This window comes from Dasypus novemcinctus, unplaced genomic scaffold (assembly GCF_030445035.2).
Source record: "Dasypus novemcinctus isolate mDasNov1 unplaced genomic scaffold, mDasNov1.1.hap2 scaffold_119, whole genome shotgun sequence".
In the NCBI taxonomy this organism is placed as follows: domain Eukaryota; kingdom Metazoa; phylum Chordata; class Mammalia; order Cingulata; family Dasypodidae; genus Dasypus; species Dasypus novemcinctus.
The window spans coordinates 517,227-539,910 of record NW_026688148.1 but is presented as its reverse complement, the minus strand read 5'-3'; the positions used below and the strand labels follow the sequence as shown (position 1 = coordinate 539,910).

General features: G+C 40.2%; 1 long non-coding RNA gene across 4 annotated transcripts in view; it reads left to right on the top strand.

Annotated features, from left to right (window-relative positions):
- The first annotated feature begins 9,702 nt into the window (after nt 1–9,702).
- LOC131277499 (uncharacterized) overlaps nt 9,703–22,684 on the top strand; it is a 131,885-nt gene continuing 118,903 nt past the window's right edge. For 3 of the 4 annotated variants that reach the window (XR_011648188.1, XR_011648187.1, XR_009184661.2), the window contains exons 1-4: nt 9,703–9,839; nt 14,496–14,585; nt 19,891–19,922; nt 20,033–20,202. This is a non-coding gene — a long non-coding RNA (uncharacterized lncRNA). Of the gene's footprint in view, nt 9,840–14,495; nt 14,586–16,973; nt 17,223–19,890; nt 19,923–20,032; nt 20,203–22,684 lie in introns of those variants that run through there. The other variant, XR_011648189.1, reaches the window with a different exon arrangement.

Here is a 22,684-nt window from a genome sequence, read left to right as displayed (position 1 = left end):
ATGTAGAAATATAGTAGGTAGGAAGTTGAAGACATGTTTTAAAAACATTGTCATTGGTATGAACTCATCTTCCTGGAAGAGACCTTCAAGATAATTATATAAAGAATGGATAAAATAAGAGCTACAAAGAAATGCTTACAGATAAGAAACAGATTTTAAAAATAGGGAGAAAGGAAATAAATTACATGCAAATTGCCATTCTCTATATCTGAATCTTCTTCATCTGTGAAAAATGCTTCTGAATGCACAATGCTGTAACGGTGATGGGGTGGCCTTGCAAAAGGAAAGGAGAAAGTTCAGGTTGAAAGGGGAGCTCAAGCCCCTATTGTTGATGTCATAACATGACATGCACCTAGGATACAATTCTGTCCTCATCTCATCCTGATTTTGAGCTTCAATTGCTTCTCTTCTGCCTTGTGGGGTTTGCCTAAGATATAGGGTCTGTGTTCTAGACCTCACATGCTCTAATTTTAGGAAGAAATGCTCATATCTTCCTTGAGCACTAAGAAAGCAGTCAGTGTCTCCTTGTCTTTCTAAGCATGCTATTGCTTTCCTTCCCATTTTCCTGGCTCAGAACCTCCCTGCCTCTCTTCTCTCTCCTAATTAGTGCTTATTTGCTTTAATTTCCATTCGTGTTGTTGTTCCATAGGAGAACATGGAGGAATGATCAAGTATATATTGTTGTCCTCTCCAGTCAATAAATTGTTCACTTACCAGTTCACCCATCTCCAGGGGCAACTCTCTGCAACCTGGAGTTGAATCAGATCCTGGGGAAGAGAGCTACCACCCACTTCACAAACCAAGTGGCTGTCAAGTGCCTGGGATGACATTAGGAATTGGGCAGGCCTTTGTCCTCTCAATGCCCCCATAGGTTTCCTAACCCTTTTGGGTGGATGAACACAAGATTAGAGGTAACTTGCCCACATTCCCTTGTCCTGCAATTGACATAATAGGGTTTATGCAGGATGCATGGCCAATTAAAGAAGTGACTTCATCAAGCCTCTCTAGGACTGGGTACCTTGGGTGCTTTGACAAGCCTGGGGAAAGGTATAGGGAGGGACACACATGTTGTGTGAAGGACATAGCAGAGATGCCTGGCAGCAGCACTGGTTTAGGGAGGAGCAGGGAAGCTGTGGTCCTGCTGCCCAGAGATTCTCTCTTGGGCCTGCTCAATTCCAGAACTCCAGCTGAGTAGGACTTGGAGAGCCAGTGTGTGAAGCTATCCAGCAGCCCATTCACAGAAGTCCTACAAAAACCTGCTAGGGTTTTTTAGCACTGAAGGGGCAGCTGGAATCAAGCCTTTCTCGAATGTGATGAAATGTAGGTTTAATTCCTAATCCAGCATTTTGGATTTGGCACCAGGTATAACTACTGATCTGGAATCCTCTCCATTAGATCCTTTCTTGAGAATTGTTACCTACCTGGATTGTCATCATCTTTGCTTCTGGTGGAGATGTACCTCTGATCCACAAGTCAGTCTTTTAGGAACACAAGCATCCATAGGAACATTATTAAAATAAGGCCTCCACCCTCTCTTCTCTACCTGAGGCCGTGCTGGCTACCATAGGAATCCCAGCTCCCTAGCCTGGGTCCTGAGACATTCCCTGTGCTCTCTGGAGTCCCAGGCCTCTAACGAGATGTTGCAAGCAGTTTGCAAATGTGGAAGAAGAGGTGAAGGAATCAGCCCTCAACTTCTCACTGCCTCATTTAGCTCAAAAGTTACAGCATTCTTCTCAAATCTTATCACCCTGAAATGTTGACTGGACACACACACTAAGGTGAGTACAAAGAATGGACCTAGTGCTAGACTCTGGGTAGCTGCCCTGGAGATCATTTTACAAGGGTGAATATGTTCTCTCTATTGTCCATATCATAACTACTAGCACAAATGGATACTGGGCTTTTGAAAATTTGCAAAAATTGCAATCTGCTATACATGCACTGACCCTGTGGGGCTCAGGACCAGGAATTAAAATAGGACATGTTGACAAATTCATACTCTAACTTTAGAGACCCTGCCAGGCAGAAGAGGCATGAAGAAAGTGTGTGGTTTAGGAATCTAAGCCTCTAATATCTCCAGTGCCTGGGTCTGTTTTCACTAGATGTGCAGCTCTGAATACTTTGTACACCTTCTCAAGTCTTCCCTGTCTCATATGTTAATGAATGGCCACATATGTCTGTTTTCATTTCATCATGTGCCACTCTGGTGCACACAGACTAATGCCAAAGAAAGAGAACACAGCTTCTCAGGAAACATAATTGTTGTCTTACCTGGAATAGCCGCAGCTTTCACCACACCCCAATTCTCCTTCCTACCAGGAGGCTATAATCAGGGACTTCTTGAGACTAAACTAGCATGGGAAGACCCTTTTTTTTTTTTTTTTTTTACTATGTGGATTTTTTTCCTCAGCTAGTGAGATTTCAGAATACTTACCGTTGTTGCTTTCTCTATGGGCTGGCTGCAATTACAAAGAAAATATTGGAGGGACAGATGCTGGACATTATATATCCTGGCATAACCCACTGAATGTACTGGGGGAGAGTGTGAACTACAGTGTGAACTATAATCCATGTGGTGCAGCAGTGTTCCAAGATGTATTCACCAAATGCAATGGATGTGCTGCAGTGATGAAGGAAGTTGTTGACCTTGGAGGAGGGTGTGTGTGGAGGGTATGTGGGAACCTCTTATATTTTTTAATGTAACATTTTTTGTGGTCTGTGTCTACAAAAAATACAATAAAAATAAATGCTCATTAAAAAAAAGAAAGTACTGTAAGGATCAGAACTCACTGTATAGTGATATCAGAAGCTTATGTCCACTTGGTGACTTTAGAATACAGGATGGGAAAGAACTCAAGGAAAGGAGACACATCAGGAAAAGACAGAAGCTTGTCTTGGGTGATGTATCTCTCAAGTCCATTTTGATTACTAAGTCCAAAATTTTTAACCCAAGTAGAATATATTTTTCTACCATATCGTTAATAACTTGATGCTGCCTTTTGTGATTTTACCCTTGACATAGTGATTAGCTAAGAGATGCCCACTGATCACTGACCCACCAGACATTTGTACTTCCCACCTCTAGTGCACAGGATCAAATTTTCATGTCTGAATTAGATGGGAAAAGGAAGAAATGAAGAATGGCTCAGTTCTAACTCAGATGAAGAAAGTTGACCTCACCTTGAAGTAAATGGTGCATGCTCTCTGCCCTGGCACTTAGAAACTATTCCAGCTGGCCTTCAGGAGGATCTTGGAGGACACGGAGTCACAGTCAGTACCTTGGGTGTGTTCCTCCTGGATTGGTCATGAGGCCTTATTTGGACAGGGATTAGTGTCTATGAGGCAGGTAATCAGCAAGCACAAGTGAGCTGCTGAGGAGAGGAAGAACCACACCATGGAGGGGCAGCAATAGCAAGGGAAGCTGTCACTGGTGTTTAGCAGGAAATAACCCTGCAAAGGGACTAAACTGCAGCAGTTTGTTCAATGAGAGATTCTTACCACTCCTCCTGCCCCTTTTGAAGTCCAGTGTTATAGTTTGACCATTGACTGTGCAAATATATGTAAAGTGTGCAATTGTGGTGGAGTATGAGCAAAATCCCAAACCACCTAATGGGAATACAGCTGCTTCCAAGTACTGTAGTACATGGCCATTTGTCTTCACCTTAAACAGAAGCACATCCCTATTTCTTATGTCCCGGTGGAAGCTGAAAGCAGGCTTCTCTCCACAATAAAGTAAGCATGAAAAACCTTGTGGTTAAATTATCTAGATTTTTTTTTCTTAAAGTGTAACCAATACCACCATTTGCACTTACTCCTGAAGCCACCTACAATTAGAGAAATGAAAACACTGAGGATTGGACCATGCTGTTTATGTTTGCACAAATATTTTACTCTGTTGCTTCCTTTAGAAAAGCTGATGGTAAAAAGTGGTCCAGTGAAATGCCCGTAAAGTAACTGTAACAGATGTGTGGAAATGCACAGGATTTTCCTGTTTGATCCATCTCTCCTGTCTATTTAGGTTGGAAATAAAATCTTAATCCTATGAGGAAAAACTAGCCCTGTATCATACAGGTGATTCCTTGTGGTTCCTCTTGTGTCAGGGCTAAGTTAGTAACAGGCTCCAAATGAACACTCCCCCTGACCAAGGAAATTGTATACATCATGAATAATTACTTGGTCTGATTTTCATATCTTAATAAAAGCTAAAATTAGGAAGTTTATTTCAGTAAATGAAAGGGTGACCTTACCTTTGAGTTAGATGAAACATCTTTGTCTGCCCTATCTCTAGGGGACTTCTCTAACAGACCCTTGGGGGTTGCTGGGAGGACACAGAGTATCTTTACATGGGGTGTTGTTCATGAATTATTCAGGCAGCTGGCATGTCTTTGCAATGGGCAAGAAAATATGGAGCTGAGGGCAATAAGCCTGGAATGATGTGTGGTAGCCCATGCTTTCTGGTGGAAGAAGGATTTTAAAGGAGGAGAGGAACAGGAAACAAATGAGAAACAAGAATGTTTGGCTATGTAGCTTAAGGCATCCAAGAGCAACATGATATATCCAATCCACAAATAGTATTAAATAGATGCTATTCCCTCAGAGTCCTATCACTCTTCCTTCCTCTTTTGAATCAAAGCTAATTGTAGTATCCTTTTGTACTTACAAGATCATTTCAATCTCCACTACTACAAAATGCTGCTACTAAAATACTCATTTGTTGTGTAGTATTTTTCTTTGTGTGTATTGGTGGACTGGATATAATTCTAGGTAAATTATTCTTTGTATTGAGTCACTGAGATGTGTCATAAGGATAGTCTTTATAGAGCTTGGCATTATACTGAAGCATTACCATTTAAAAGTAACATGTTCAACTTATATTTTTCCTTAATTCTTTCTTTTCATTACTGTATTTTTGTATTCACTGAGTGATGTGACTCTCCATGCTTACATGAACCAGCCCACTGTGGGACAGTTAATTTGGATTAACTGTATTGAGAGGTTGAGCATTGATTCTTTATCCCACCTATGCAGGAATGTGGCAATGAGAGTGATGAACATGAAGCTTATGACTAAGATGGAGTTTGATTACTTCCTGGTTACTGTTTCTCCAATGTGTACTCACAGAATGATCATTTGTATGGCTGTGGCAATAAAGTCATCAAGTAGATGAAAATATCTCCCCAATACCTGTCTACTTGGGCCATGCACTGAGCTGTGACCCAACATTGGCAGAGATTGGCAACTTGTTCTACTGATGCCTCACAAGTCTCAGAACTTACCAGAAACATTTTGGGCTTTCTCTTGCTTTTCAAACTAATAACTAAAAGGTTTGGTAAAATGCAACTAAAGCAACCCTGGGTTATATGACCCCTGAGTATATCAAATATATAAGTGCAGTGTTTAAGAACTGTCTAGGGCACATGCATATATACAGATGATGGAAACTCCTTCATTGTCAGTAATAAATCATGCCTGTGATGTAAGTGATAGTAGCTTACAATATTGGTATATTGTGATATACTATCACAATATTAGTATATATTGTGATAGGTAGCACTATCACAGATATTAGTGGTAGAATATTTGACTCTACCACTTAGGAATTTGAAGTCTTGGGTCATTAATCAATGCCCCTCAGAATCTTCATGTAAGGGATGGGGAGAGTGTACATCATTGCAAGAATGATTCTGGTGAGGATTTTACAGGTTAATATATGTGAAATATGCAGTGGTGATGGGATGGTTTTTTAGAAAGTTTTCAATGACAATTGTCCTTTGTATGTTGGGCTTCTCTTAGGGAAACACACATTAATGCCCCACACACCTCCACAATTCCTGCCCATAGGGTCAGTCATACAATGCCCTAACCACAGTACACACAAATCCATGCCTCCTAAAGGGAATGCATTTGCTTACCGGAAAATAGAGAATGGCCATATTCCTTATCATGAGAAATTCATGTCTAACCATACCACAATCTTCACTCCCACCAGTACCTGGAGCCGCCATGGGTCTACAGGCAAACTTATCTTACCCATATATTTCCTTAATCAGTATTCTAGATACCTACCAATCTGACTTGCTCCTGGGGCCATCTGCAATTAGAGAAAAGCCTATGAGGATCATATCATGTTTCGTCTGTTTGCAAAGGACTTTTGCTTGTTTGGCATCATTAGTAAATCAGATGTGAAAGAGTGGTCAAGCAAGACCTGATAAGCAATTATAGCAGACACTTCAGGAGAGGCATGAGTTTTTTCTGAGACATGCATCTGTTAAATTCAGTTTTGATTGTGATTGCAAATTCTCAATCTAAGGTGAAAAAAAGTTATAGTTCAGTAAAATACTACTTTGTAAACTGCTGCCCCACTTTGTGGATGATCTCTTCAAAGTTGGATCAGTTAATAGAGGTTCTCACTTGATGCTTCCTACCCTAAGAAAATTGTGTTATATCATGTAATATGTACATGATGAGGCATCCTCATCTGAAAGTGACTGAAAAGGAACATTGTCATTTTAGATAAAGAATAGTAACCTCACCCTGGCTGTAGATGGGACCTCTTTATCGTCTTGGTCCTTTGGAAGTGCCACCATCAGTTGTTCCTGGGGTGCTATGAGGACACAGAATAATGCCTCATATTTGTGGGTTGCTTATGAATTGCTAAAGAAATTTATGGCCTTGGACAAGATGCTAAATTTTGTAGAGATGGTAGTTTAACAAGCATGACGTTTGCTGCTGTGGGGCCTTCCATCATGAAAGAAAGATGGCAGGGAGAGTAGGAGGAAAGAAACAAAACTCAGTGTCCCCAGCTTTGTAGCTAATGGAAGCCTAAAGCAATTGGCCATACCCAGTGTACAAATGGCACAAAAATACATGCTGTGACCCAGTGGCTGAGTACTATCACACCTCCTCTCTATAGTGTATCTCACCTAAATTGCCAGTATCCTCTTGACAAATCCAACAAACTCAGCTCCTTGGATACACATGTACTGATGCTACATTTACCATTTGTTCCACAGGAATTTCCACTTGATTAAAAGCAACTTTTTTTTTGGTGGTCTAGATTCCAGTCTACATTGTACATTCCATTGCATTTATTCAGTATCATATTGTAATAAAGATAATCAATTGTAGAAGATTGATGATCTAAAATATTACCATTTAAATGTCACTGCTTATTAATCTTATGGATTTTCTTCCAGTCTTTCTTTGCAACCCCCTTTGTTAATTCATTGAAATATTGTTTGTTCATTATTGGCCATCAACTCTGGGATGCTCATTATGGAGGGCTGCCTAGATTGAGTGCCAGCACCCATAAAGACAGCTGTTTAAGAATGTTTCAAGAAGGGTTTTAGAAACCAGGTTAAGAATGATGATGTTCCTGAGTTCTTATTTTTCAGTGACAGTATAGTGTTGACTCATGATTCGAGCATCTATGGTGTCATTTGGATGATGTTATCAAATGCACTGTATTGTATTCTCAATGCCTATCTGCTTTTTCTTAATATATATGTATTTTTAATCACCCTTTTGCAGCTTTTTTTTTTGCTTGCTCTCAGTTCTTTGTGTCCATTCACAGTGCGTTCTTCTGTGTCTGTATTTTTACTTATTTATTTCCCCCTCCCCCCTGCTTTGTGGCTTGCTTGCTGTCTGCTCTGTGTCCATTTGCTGCATGCTCTTCTGTGTTTTTTTGCTTGTCTCCCTTTTTGTTATGTCACCTTGCTGACTTGGCACCCCATGGTGCTTGCAGGCCTGGATACCTTCTGCAGTGCTTGTGGGCCAGTGGCATTCCATGGCGCCTGGGCCAGTAGCTCTCTGCAGCATGTGGCTGAGCCTGCCTTTACAAAGAGGCCCTGGGTTCATGCTGTATGGTAGACAGGAGCCCAACTGATTGAGCCACAGCCATTTCCTGCCTGTCTGCTTTTGGTGACTTGCTGAGCTGTGTCCTCAGCCCTCTTAGGATTGACCATGTTATCCTATGTATTGCCACACAACTCAGAATTTTGAGCTGCTCATTTGCATGTGGGAGTACTGTATGCTTTGGGTACTAATAACTATGCCAAAGTCTGTAATATTCTGGACAGCTAGCTTCCCTAGGCCATGTGACTATGGAGGCTACTTTATAATGATGGGCAGTTTTGGTCTCTTTGTAGGCCCAGGTAATTTGGGTGTAGGTACATACACATGTGCTAGAACTCTCTTGCATGGTTTCTAGCAAGCATATGGTTGTGTGGTAAGTTCATGTCTGTAGGTCACAGTATTATGACACATGGCTGAGTTCACATTTATGACCTTTCCTTTAGCAGTGCATGAGTGTGGGTTCACATCTGTACCTCACTTTTACATCTTTTTGCCATCATAGAAAGCAAACCCCAGATCCAGCTGTGGTGAGGACAGAACAAGGTCATATACATAGAGCATGCTGTGGTGATGGGTTGTATTTGAGAAAACTGTCCCTGGTAATTGTCCAGTGTAAATGGCACCTAACATCTAGGGAGCTGCTTATGGTCACCCCTTTTGCTCACAGACAAACTAAAAAATTACACCACAGAAACTAAAACTAGAGTACCTGCAAACCCCCTTGCATGCAAAACTTGCACAACTTAGAGAGATCACAGCCATTACCACAGAATGTAGTAACAAGGGCACATTTCCTCCATGGAAACCCTTCATCATACCCCTAATCCTCATCTCACCATGATGCTGTGATTAGCCTGAGTCTCTAGTTTGAAGCCCGAGTCTCTTATATTTGTTTTCTCATCAGACATTGGATGAGCCCAGAACACCTACTTTTTCACTTGCTCTGGAGTTCCCCTGCAATTGTAGAAAAGAAAACTATGAGGATACTATGATGTTGAATAGGGTCTGTTCAGATGGTGATTTTATAAAAACATATAGGAAGCACTAGTAAAGTCAAAGCCCCCATGAATAAGCCTGGCAACTAACTTTGGGAGTCAACTTTTCCTGCAGTATGTGTTTCTCAAATCCATTTTGATGGCAATTAGCCAAGTCCTAATCTGATAAGGAATAATGGTGCTCAAGCATAAATCCACTACCATATGGTTTATGAAACAACACTGCCATTTTAACACTTCCATCGTCTGAGATCTTTTGGTAGGCATCTCCCAACTATCCTTCCCCCAAAGAGTGGTTAATTGTGGGGAGCCACCCGCTGTGAAATCTATTTACAGCCTCCAACAACATGGGCGGATTTCACAACTACCTCAGCCCTGCCCCGCCATTTCCTTCTTCTTCTTCCTCCTTGTTTCTTTGTTCTCCCCTTCCCGCCACAACTCTGGTAACCACAGCAGCATGCATGCGCAAGGCATGTAATTCTGCAGACCCAGCATGAACTTTCAGCCAATTCCCTCCTTGGACACCTGCCACCCACAAGACCAGCCTATCACCCATGGACACGTTCCCTTCCCTCAGTATATATTCCCATGTTCTACCCCCAATAAATGAGGCTTGATCAGAATCCTGTTTTGCCTACATTCTTCTCATTCCCTGCCCCCACTTCTTCCCACAGGCCCCTGGAATCCACCCCCGCCAGATTGAACAAGAGGCGCCCAACGTGGGTGGGGCCAGGAATGAAGTACTCTTGATACGCTGACACAACGGAAAACCTGGCCAGGTGATCTACGCGAACTCGGAAGACCTGAGAATTCTTGGGTGGAAGACCTGAGCAATCAGCTTGGACAGAAGACCTAAGCCATCAGCTTGGGCAGAAGACCTGAGCAATCAGCTTGGGTGGAAGACCTAAGCCATCGGCTTGGGCAGAAGACCTGAGCTATCAGCTTGGGCGGAAGAGACCTTCAGAAGACTGCCTATCTTCTGAAGGCTCGGTGATCTGCGAGGATGGGGCAGGCATCCTCTAATAATCGTTCCCTTTTCCTGTCTGGCCTGCAGGCCCCACTTAGGATGAGAGGAGCAAAGGTTAATGTTAAAGAACTCTCTAAATTCTTTGCGTTCCTAAAAGAAGTTTATCCCTGGTTTCCACAGGAAGGGAGCATTTACAACTCATAAAGGAGCTACAGCAGCTAAAAGGATTACAACACCATAAATGCAGAAAGGCAGTAAACCACAATCCTTTTATCAACTTCCCACCCACCTGCACCTGCTTAGAAAGGCCACCCAGGCATGCATCCCCTGCAGTGAAACCCCCCCTTTTTTTGCATATCCGGGTCACCAAAAGGCAAACTGAGGGGCAAAACAATGAGGCAGATAATGAGGCAGATGGTGAGGTGAAGATAGTTCGTGTGCATTCCACTTTCCCCTTTAAATCTTTAAAAGAGCTTAAAACTGCCGCCTCCACCTATGGGCCCACTGCTCTGTAACAGGCTCGGGAGATTATGAAGGCACTGTACAGCATATGAATTATAACCCTGGCCTATTCACCCAAATTCAAACTGCAGCCCTTAGGGCCTGCAAAAGGTTGCTCACAAAAGAATGCCCTGCCTCCTCCCTCACTAATATTAAGCAGGGGCCAGAGAAACCCTTTTCAGATTTTGTAGGCAGATTGTGCATGGCTGCAGAAAGACTGTTTGGTGATACCAATACAGAAACAGACTATGTAGAGCAAATTGCCTTTGAAAATGTGAATGCGGCTTGTCAGGCCGCAGTTAGACCTTATAGAAAGAAGGAGGACTTGTCTGGTTACATCAGGCTTTGTTCTGAAATTGGCCCCACCTACCAACAAGGCCTTGCTATGGCCACCACTTTAAAAGAGGTTTTACAGCCACAGCAAATAAGAACTTGTTCTAAGTGTGGTGATCCCGGCCATTTCACCCAAGATTGTCCCACCCCCGGTGTTAACAAAAAGCCTAGTAGTGCCCCTAAAGTCTGTCCTCATTGCTGCCACAGCCAGCACTGGGCTAGTGGCTGTTGGTCCCAAACCAACATGCAGTGTCAACCTCTCCCTCCCCATCAGGGAAACGGAACGTGAGGCCAGCTACAGGCCCCAAAACCCAAACAAGCTTATGAGGCAATCAACTTTGCTCCAGCAAATGCCATTCCCTTTCACAACTCTTCAAACTCCCTGCTGTCTATATGACAATGTAGCTCTGGGCTAGTGAGGGCTAATATAGTTAAGCCACTGGAAAGAGAGAAAAATGTGGCAACATTTGTATTTTGTTTTGTTTCAATGCTAATTCTGATTGGGCTTACTTAACCAAGATAATAAAATTAGTACCAAGTTTTTATCAAGGTCTAAAAGGAATTTTCAGTTTTAAATCAATAGTTTTCTCCAGAACTTCAAGTCTCAGTATAGTCTTACAGTAATAATCCAAAAATGTGTGTTAATGGTCTGTCTAAACTGCAAAATAAAAACTTAACTATATTTATGCTGCTCAAGTTATTTTAACTGATTGCTGATAACTAATAATGTTTCCAAGCACAAGCTTGCATATTACAGGTGACATGAATTCCAGAAGAAATCTTAAAAGGTACAATCTAAGATGTGATATATAACAGAGGATTTAAAAGCAGCTATACCAATAAAGTAAGAATTATGAGTCGATTGTAAATAAATTGTATGTTTCTGTTAATGTGTTGTAACTCTTTTGTGTTTGTCTGTCTGTTCATTCAATGTCAGTGTATATTGTGATACCTCCGGATGGTAAATATAAATTAGTAGAAATTTTTAAAAGAGCTCTATTCAAATGGCCAAAAATTAAATAAGCACTTATATTAATAGTTAAGTTAATTATATTAATACATAAGTTTAAATGTTAATAAGATATCTACAATGATAAAAATTGTAAATCTTGATTAACAAAATTACTATGCCTTTTCATAGGGGATGGTTCTTGCCTAGATTGAAATGAATGGCTTGTTTTTCTTTGCAGGGTGGTGTGGGGGATGCGAAACTTGAATGAATGTTAAAGAGTTGGGTGTTTGTGGCCATGCTAGCAGAAATTTAATGGGTTTTGCAAGGGGGTGTGTTTTGTCCTAAAGTAGGATGGTTAATTTTTCATAAACTCTTGAAACTTAATTTGCATGTGGCAAGTTGTAGAAGGTATTGTGATAACTTTAAGTAAGGGAATGTGTTCTGTAAAGATAAAATTTGTCTAAAAATGATATAATTATAGTCTATATGGTTATAAATAATTACAAAAGTTCTTATAAAGCATTATTTAAATTAAAGTGTTTAAGTGGCTATTTCCAAAAGGTCATTATTAAACAAACCTGAATTAATAATAATAATAATAATAATAATAAAAAGTAATTTTATAACAGGGAAGCTTGGCTGCAGCCAGCCTCCCTTGACAACTTGCTTTTAGGAAACTGTTTCTGATATTGCATGCTACTAAGTATTTAAAGTAAAGAAAAGTTCATTATTTTAACAAGCTCATTTAGTGTTCATGGTATTATGTTATAAAAAGTTTGCTTGATAACTTTGTATGTAGGCTATATGGAATGTATTTTTATTATTAAGGAAATGGGATAATTTTGTCCTAAGATAAAATGATTGGTTATTAAGAAAGGGTAAAATATGGAACAAAACCTGAGTGACCACTAAAAGTGCAGAAGGTTCGTGAAAAAGGAAATTTTATAGTTAAAGTTGAATAAGATTTGATGGGTCTATCTATAAAATTTTAAAGGCTTTAGTATCAAGTAGTATGCTGATGCAAAGTTGAAAATTTTTATTCTTTCTCAAGGCCTCTCATCATTAATCTGTTTTGGTAAAAGTTCTTATCCTCAATAATCAGTATACAAAGAAAGTCTGTCTTATCAAAATAGCTTCTTGTGCTTCTTCTGCTTATCATTTCCTCGGTGTTCCAAGAAAGGAAAGTTTTATCTCTTTTAAAGGAACATAATGTTCAAAACTGCTTTCTCAAAACCTAATCCTGAACAGTAGCCTTTTATTCCAAACTAATTATAAGAGATTTGTTCTTTTACCTTGAAAGAAAAATTAAAGTAATAATTAAGTTCTTTTAATATGTTATAAGTAAATAAAAGGTGTTTTACAGTGTTATAAAATTAACAAGTTTTTTCTTCCCTTAAACCCTCTATTAATTAAAGTCATATGAACAAAAGGTTTCTACAAATGCTTAAAAGTGTATAAAGTTACCAATATTTCAGCATAATATTAAAGAGAAGTACAGTGTGGTTATTCATGGTTTTAATTATAATAAAAGAGTATGTGTCACAGAAACAACCTCTTATCATAGATTAAAGTAACAACACTAGTATGCAGCAATCCCAAACACTGCTAGTTTGTTGCAAAAAGTTAAAGTCCAGCACAGCTATCACTTTGTTTTAAAACTTGCTAAGACTTTCTTTAGTGTCTTCTTACACAAATCAAGCCAGCTGCATTCCTCTATCTATAAAAAAACCTAACAATGAACTTTTGCAGTGCTTTTCAGGACTATGTGCATGGCCTAAGCATCTTGTACAGTATTTACTGATTGTAATAGTAATAAAAAAGCAGCATACATTACTTCTTGAAAAGAACAGGCTTGGCAGACTCCATTCATGTCTGCTCAGCATACTGAACTTGCTGCCATCATTAAGGTGTTAACAATATTTAAGGAACCTTTGAATGTTGTCTCTAATTCTGAATATGTATGCCTTACTATTTAGTATATTGAAACAGCTCATATCTTTGCTACTAATAAGTTATCTCAACTTTTCACTGACTTGCAACATCTCATCAGGTTAAAACAGCATCCTATTTACATTACTCACATACGCTCTCATACCTCTTTGCCTAGTCCTATGACAGCAAATAATGCTCGAGCTGATTTATTAGTAGGGTGTTTACAAGGTGCTCATGCTCTAACTCACATTAATGCTAAAGGTGTGTGAAATAAATATCAAAAGTTAACAAAACTACAGGCACAAAAATTATTCACGCTTGTCCTACTTGTGGACCACTAACAGTGGTGCCTTTTTAGGCTGGAACTAATCCCAGAGGCCTGACTACTAATCAATTATGGCAGATGGGTGTTACTCACATACCATCCTTTAGTAAACTACAATATGTTCATGTTTATATTGACACTTATTCTCATTTTATGTACACTGCTGCTCAAAGTAAGGAACAGTTGCATCATGTTCATTCACATCTATAGTCTGCTTTTGCTGTAATGGGATGCCCTCTAAAAATTAATAATACACCTTACATTAGTAAATCCTTTGAATCTTTCCTTTTAAAATATGGTATTCAATATGTTGCTAATATTCCTTATAATCCTACAGGTCAAGCCATAGTTGAATGCAACCATCATACCCTAAAAACTATGCTTTTAAAACAAAAAGGGGGAAATAATGTTATTATGACACCAAAAGATTAATTAGCAAAAGCTTTATTTACTTTACATTTTCTTAATGTTTATAATTCATTAACACCTGTGGAATGTCACTCTGGAAAATGTCAAACATCTACAGTAGACACAGGAAATGAAGATCAACCAATATTCTAGAAAGATATTTTAAGCAATGAATGGAAAAAAGCAGGATTAAAGTAAGGGGGTGAGGCTATGCTCTTATCATTTCAGAAAATGGAGAACAAATTTAGTTATCTCTGAAAAGGATTAAACCCCAGAATGAAGAGATGGAGTCTTCTACAACTTCTGATGATGGTGATCGTAAGTAATAAGGAAGCTGCCAGTAATTACACTTATTAGGCCTTTATACCTAAACCCCCATTACTTAGAGTGTTAACCTGGAAAAATACATTCTTTCATATATATCTGAATAAAACCCATATATTCCCTAAACCAATTGATAATCGATTGCCAATTAAACTCTATAAAGAAAGACAAAGAATCGATAATCTCATATTACCATTTGATTATCAACCCTTATGCATTAGTAACCATCCTTCCTGTATGTAGGTTAAAAATCAGGCCATAATTATCTTCAAAAATAGTAATACTCAGTTTATTGTGACTTTGTTTCCCTCTTACAATTTAATCATAACCAAGAATCCTACTTATGATTGTTGGAAAATTAACTATAACCCAGAAATGCTCTATTCTATAAAAATGAGGCCTTGCATCCTAGTAGCCATTACCCCGCAACTAACATACTATGGAGAAGGCAAACTAAAAATTTTACTATCTGCATCTGTGTCAAAGAGAGCCGCCTTCCTCCCTATATTGGTAAAAAATTAGCCTCACAGGTTCTGTCACTGCAGCTGCCACGGCAGGTGGTGCTCTTGGTCATGGCCTCATCAGCTTGCAATACTTTAAACAAGAATGACAAATTAGCCTAGAATCCAGTGCACAGTCTCTTGACTCTCTGCAGTGGCAACTAACATCCCTCGCCCAAGTAGTCCTTCAAAACTGCAGGGCCCTTAACTTACAGCTGAAAAAAGGGGGAACCTGCCTTTTCCTCCAGGAGGAATGCTGCTACTATATAAATGAATCTGGTATTGTTGAGCAAAATGTTAAGAAATTGTGAGAATTGGGGGAAGGAATACTGCCCTCCCAATCAACCTCTCCTTATCTGCCTGGCTCACCTCCCCCTTCATAATGTGACTAGGTCCCCTCCTCAGCCCCCTAATCACTCTCCTTTTAATCTGTGCATTTGCACCTTGTCTCCTTAAATTTCTCCAAGAAAGGATGAAGCAAATTTCTGCCCATGTGATGTATCTTGATGCTGTTCATCAATACCAGCCTATCTGGACCAAAGAACAAACAACCAACCTTTGAAAATGCAAATCTCTTATGTTGCCTCATCACCAACCTGTACCCTAATGGCATTTCTTTGCCTGTCCTCCCTGCCCACGGTCACAACTGCCCCTATTGCAGCTAACCCTTCTTTGTTTAATTAATATTGCTGAACAGCTTCAGTAAGGAAAACAGCTTCAGTGAGGAGTTTAGTGGTTCAGATGAGCAGCAGGTGCCCTAGCCAAACAAGACCAGGGTGGTGTGGCCTCACCCACTAATCTCAGCACATCATGTACGTCATGCATGGTGTAGAGCTCCCTGTTATAGCTTGTTATATTTGCAAGTCATTTATCGCTGAGGCGCTGGTCTGGTTAGCCAACGACGGGCAACTGGGCTGACCCATGAGTCAACCTAAGACAGATGTGGCCTTTTGCTGCCATGATTCCCAATGACAGGTAAGACTGATCACTTAACAGGTGCAGCCCCAACCTAAGACAGGCACAGCCCCCTCAGTACAGGAGCACCTTGCAGCCACACATCACCACTGAGCATAAGCCCTGCCCTAACATGAGCCATCACCAGCTGTTCTTCACTTCAGTTCCTAACATATTAAACAGAGAAGGGGGAGCTGTGGGGAGCCACCCACTGTGAAATCTACAGCCTCCAACAACATGGGCAGATTTCACAACTACCTTAGCCCTGCCCCGCCATTTCCTTCTTCTTCTTCCTCCTTGTTTCTTTGTTCTCCCCTTCCCACCACAACTCTGGTAACCACAGCAGCACGCATGCACAAGGCGTGAAATTCTGCAGACCTGGCACAAATTTTCAGCCAATTCCCTCCTTGGATGCCTGCCACCCACAAGACCAACCTATCACCCATGGACACGTTCCCTTCCCTCAGTATATATTCCCATGTTCTACCCCCAATAAACGAGGCTTGATCAGAATCCTGTTTTGCCTACATTCTTCTCATTCCCTGCCCCCACTTCTTCCCACAGGCCCCTGGAATCCACCCCCACTGGATCAGATAGTTAATATCTGTAGTTCAGGGAAGCAGATGTGGTTCAAGTGATAAGGCTTCCACCTACCATATAGGAGAACCTGGGTTTGATCACTGGGGCCTCCTGGTAAAAAAGAGAAAGTGAGCCTGTATGGTGAGCCAGTGCCTACCTAGTGAGCCAAGTGCCCTCATGGTGAGCTGTGTGCCCATGTGCTGAGCCAATTGTCCATGTGAATGCCCATGTGCTGAGCCAGTGCCTGTAAAGGGATCCAGTGCCCACACAGTAAGCCAAGTGCCCATGTGTTAAGCCAAGTGCCTGTGTGAGTACGTTTGCAGTGAGCTAGTGCTCACATGGTGAGCTGAGTGCCTCTGTGGTGAGCCAGTGCCTGCTTAGGTGAGTCACACAGTAAGATGATGATGCAACTAAAGAGAAACAAAGGGGAAAGTCAAAGTGAAGGGCAGCAGAGACCAGGAACTGATGTGGCACATGTGAAAGGGTACCTCTCTCCACATCAGAGGTCCCCAGGACTGAGTCCTAGTGAATCCTAGAGGAGAAAGATGAGAAGACAAGACAAAAATGCAGAAGGTCATACAGTGAATGGGCACAGACAGTAAGAACAGTAGGATGGAGGTGGGGGTGGGGCTGGGGGAGGAGAAGAAAAAATATAATTATGCTGTAGTCTAATCTTTAAAAATATTTATAATTCATACCATCATATAATAAGTGCTGTACTCAAATTTAAAAAAGGACAAATCTGAGAAAGGAACATTTCTATCTTAGACAAAAACAGATGACTTCACCTCAACATTAGATGGGACCTCCTCAACCACCCTGTCACTAGAAGGCTCCTCTACTAGATCTTCCATGGGAGCTAGGGGGACACAGAGTAATGATCACTACACTGGGGTGCAGCTCCTGCATTACTCAGGGCACTTTGCTTTGCCCAGACAAGAGGCTACAGTGTGCAAACAAGGATGGTGGAGCTACCCAGAAACCCTTCATGTAGGAAAGAGAGACAAAGGAAAGAGTGGAATATAATCAGAATCCTTGGCTTTGTAGCTGAAGACAATCTAAGTCAATGTGAAATAGTTCATGTATAAGTGGTACTAAACTATACAGTATGATGATATATATCCAACCTATTCTGAAGTCCAAGGAAATAGTATCACACTGATTTCAAGAAATACTGCTTCAGCCTCACAGCCTTGTTGACTTTTAATATCCCATCCATTCTAGAGGATTTTTAAAAAATTTTTAATGAGATAGCTATGTAATAGAAAATTTGCCAGTTTACCCATTTTTACAGCATGTACAATTTACTTGAATCAATTACATTTACAGTGTTTTGTAACTGTCACCAAACATTCAATTCCAAAACTTTCTCATTACCTGAAACAGAAACTCTGTAATTATTAGCTATTAAGCCCATTCTACTTTCTGCTAGTCCCTGGTAATAAACTCTAATCTCCTATCTGTTTCTGTGAATTTACTTTTTCTTAGCTTTCAAATAATTGCAGTCACCAACTGTTTTACTTTTATGTCTGCCTTATTCAGTACGTTTTTAAGGGTCATGCATATAGTAGTATGTATCAGAACTTCAATACTTTTTATGGCTCAATTATATTCCATTGTATGGATATGCCACTTTTAAAAAAACTCATTCCTCTATATGAGCACACTTAGGTGGTTTCCAGCTTTTGGGTATTGCAAATAATGCTGCAATAAATACTGGTTTCGAGTACCTCTTTCAGCCTCTGTTTTTAATTCTTTAATATATAAACCTAATAAGTAGCTGTCATATAGTAGTTCTAGATTTAGCTTTTTGAGGGAATGTCAAACTATTTCCCGAATTGGCTGCTTTATTTTAGATTCCTATCACCAATATATGGGGATTCCAGTTTACTCATATCCACATCTCTATTTGTTATTTTCTAGTTTTGTTTCTTTCTAAAATATTAGCCACCCTACTTATTAAAAATGGAATCTCCATTTCCTTAAAGACTAACCCTCTTCAACTGCTGCTGGGAATGTGGAATGGTGCAGCCATTTTGGAGGATGATTTGGCAGTGCTCAAAAGGGTTATTATAGAATTGCCATATGATTGTGCAATCCCACCACTGGGTATATATGCAAAAGAATTGTGACCAGCAACAAATGAATGGATAAGCAAATATGGTTTATACATACAATGGAATATTACTCAGCTGTAGGAAGGAATGGTGTGTTGATATATGTGACAACATAGATGAATCTTGACCTTATGTTGAGTGAAGTAAGCCAGTCACTAAAGGCAAATACTTCTTGACCTCACTGATATGACCTAAGTTTATTTAGGAGACTCACAGAGAGTCTGGAAGATAGATTAAAGGAGACAGAAAGGGAGTTGAGTGTGGTGAACCAAGCTCAATATGGGCAGAGCCTATGATAAGGCAGAAAGGGGGGTTTGGCAGTGGATGGGGTGATGGTGATGCAGGGATATGAGTGGGTTGATGGAACTGGAATGGAAGGGTGAGCATGGTGGAGGTATTTAATTTGGACTGTATGGAATTGTGGAAGTCTTGGAGGAAGGAACAAGTGTACTTGGGATTTGTTGGTTTGTGTTGGGACTACAAGCATGGGAATGTTCTTTTGGCAAATACAGCAGGTAGGTCACTGGTGCAGTGTACCGGTGCTAGGGGGCATATAGAAAAAGATGCCCCTGGGGGATGCTTCAAAGGAATATGAATGTGTTCATCTTATCATAAGGTGTTATATCAGTGGATGGAGACCCACAAACAATGAGAAAATATTAAAATTCCATCCTGGGAATCCTGCTATATACTCAAAGAGAGGGGCAAGAATCTCTAGAGTACATGGGCAGTGCCAAATAAAAGCAGACCAGTATGTCAAAGCCTCATTATTAATGCATAAGACTATGAACCTTATTCTTGGAAAACTGAAACTTAGTGGCTAACATAGGTTCTGAGGGAAGAGGGAGGGAAGAATAGATGGATCATAGGGCATTTTGAGGGCATTGGAACTGTTCTGTCTGATTTTGCAATTATGGATACAGATGACTGTACATTGTGTGAAAACGTATAAAAGTATGATGCAAAGTGTAAACCATAACATAAACCATTGACCATAGTTTGTAGCAATGCTTCCGTTTTTTTTTCAGTTGTAACAGATGAACCCTACTAATGTATGATATTGCTAATAGGAATAAATATGAGATGGGAAGAGATGCAGTATATGGGAATCACCTATATATTCTTCTATTTTCTTCTCTCTTTTTTTAGGTACCAGGACCAGGGAGTGAAACCCAGACTTTGTAAGTGGGAAGCCAGTAGTCAATCACTGAGCCACATCAGTTCCTTTGAGTTGTTTTTGTGTGTGTGTGTTTGCTTTTTTCATTTACTTTTTGTTTGTCTTTGTTTTTAGGAGGCACTGGGAATCATACTGGGACCTCCCATGTGGAGAGCAGGCATTCAAACATTTAAGCCACATCTGCTCATTCCCTATATTTTTGATGTGACATTTCTGTAACCTAAAGCTTCTTTGAAGATAAAGTGAAAAAAAATAAGACGTTGGGGGAAGATACAGATGAAATTGTAAGTATACATAAAAAATAACAGATATTAAGGTGATGAAAGTCACAATGCAAACAACTTTTGACTTTCTTTATGGGGAGGTTTTGAACTACACAAAAGTTACAGCTATGGCAGGGGAGGTCTACTGGTGCAGGGTGACAGTGAGGGACAGATGCGTGGGAAAGGGTGCACCTCAGGCATGCCTCTAGGGATTATGAATGTGTCCATATGGTCATGGGGTGTTATCTCAGTAGATGGAACCCATACAATAACCAACAAAACTTTCAATTCCCATTCTTGGAGCCCTGCTACATTTTCTAATACAGTGGCAAGAATATCTTCAATACATCATCAGAACCTAGCTAAAAGAGGACAGACCAATATGCCAGGCCCTTGATATTAATGCTGGTAGTTATGAACTTCATTCTTGTAAAATTGAAACTTAGCCTAGTGATATATACTGCCTAAGAGTTACCTTCTGAAAATGTGTATGTTGCTCAAATGTGGCCTCTCTCTAAGCCAAACTCAGCATAGAAGTCTGCTTTCTCCCCAGCATGGGACATTGCTCCCAAGGATGGGCCCCCTTGGCACTGAGGGATTGTTACCAATTGCCAACTAGAGATACATTTGTAAAAAGACCTTGACCAAGAGAGGGAATATTAAATACAAATGAGTGTTTATGGCTAGGATACTTCAGTATGAGTCAGGAAGTCATTCCAGAGGAAACTTTAGGCAGGTCACAGGAGGATCTCTGTGGCTGCCACAGTAAATAATGCCTCAGGCAGGAGTGTTCCTGAGGGCTCTAAAGGCATCTGGACATTCTAGCCAGGGCAGATATCCCCAGGAAATTGGCAACCCATCAGTGGGCCTTACCTTAGAAACTATGGACCATGGTTAGTAGCAGTGCTTCAAGATTTATAAAAAATGTCCCACATTAATGAAAGATGTTTTTAATGGGTAAAGTGTGAGGGGGTGGAGGTGGGGTATATGGGAATCCCACCTAATTTTGCTTTAACTTTCATGTAATCTAAAATTTCCTTAAAAGTAAAGGGAAAAAAGTCCATGAGTACATATAGGTAAAGCCCTTAGAAAACTGTGGTACAGTGTCAATTTTATATGAATACTCAATTACTCAATCCAAAAGGATGTGCAAAAACTTAACTGTTGTTACTTGAGACACAGAACCTAGGGGCTAAAGAAAATGGAGGGTAGGTCAATCAGATTTCAATATACAGTCCTGCATACATTTTAAATTTCTTATTAATGCATTATTTTTGCTGCTATTTTGTATGAAAACCCTACTGTCCCAAATTGTGGAATACAACAATTTCAGTAGGTTTTTGTATCACATCTTTAGCAATCCAGACAGGCACATTGATGAGGTCCATTTGTGCTTTCTGGAGTCTGAAGCTTCAATGCAGAGTCATGGCTATAGGTAGGCTGGAAATATCTGGGCTAATTTCACCCATGACTGCTCAGAGGCTATATTTTGCCTAGAAGCCTCTGTGAGCCTTCCACATGTATCTGTTACAGCAGCACCTTACTTCCCAGCACTATATGTGTTTAGTTTCTTAGCACTTCTATAATACATTGCCACAGACTGGGTGGTTTGAGAACACAAACTTAAACCTTCACAATTCTAAGGACAAAAAGTCCAGCATTAATGTGTCCACAGCACCATACTCTGTCTCTCTCTGAAGATCCTTGCTAGGAACCATTCCTTGACTCTTCCAGCTTCTGGTGGCTCCAGGTGTCCTGGCTCCTGGCAGCATGACTCTAATCTCTTCCTCATCTTCACCTGGCCTGCTTCTCCAGTGTTGGTCCATCTTCACACAGTCTTCTCCTCTCTGTCTCTTCCCTTCTTGTAAGTGCACAAGTTGTATTATAACTTGTTCACCCTGATTCAGTAGACCTGATTCAGTTCACCCTGATTCAGTAGACCTCATCTTAATCACATTTGCAAACATCTTATTTCCAAAAGTGGTCACACTCACAGGTACCAAGGTTTTCTCAACGTAATTTGGAGGGACACAATTCAACCACTGATGTTCTGTCATGGTAGGTACATGACAATATGCCTTTGTCAAAATGCACAAAGCTGAGGATTAGGAAGAGTGAGCCTCCAAAACACTGTATCAATACTGTCCCTTCAATTGTTCATACCACAGTGATGAGAGTTATTAACAGGGGAAACTGCTGGCTCTAGACTGGGAGGGTGGCAGGGGAATATGTGGGAATTGTTTGTATTCTCCACAGTTTTTATGTGAATCTAAAACTTCTCTTAAAAATATATCAGATTTTTAATAATCTAACAGCACTTTTTCAGAAGATAACTCTTCCTACTAATGTTCAGAAATAGACTGACCAAACATTAACTTAAAATACAATCTACCAGTAAATGTGAACCAACTTTAGTTGTAACTACATTTTTAATTATGTGGTTGTGGCACTACTGACTCATTACTAAAAGCAAAATTTCACATGTGAATTAAGAAAACTATCA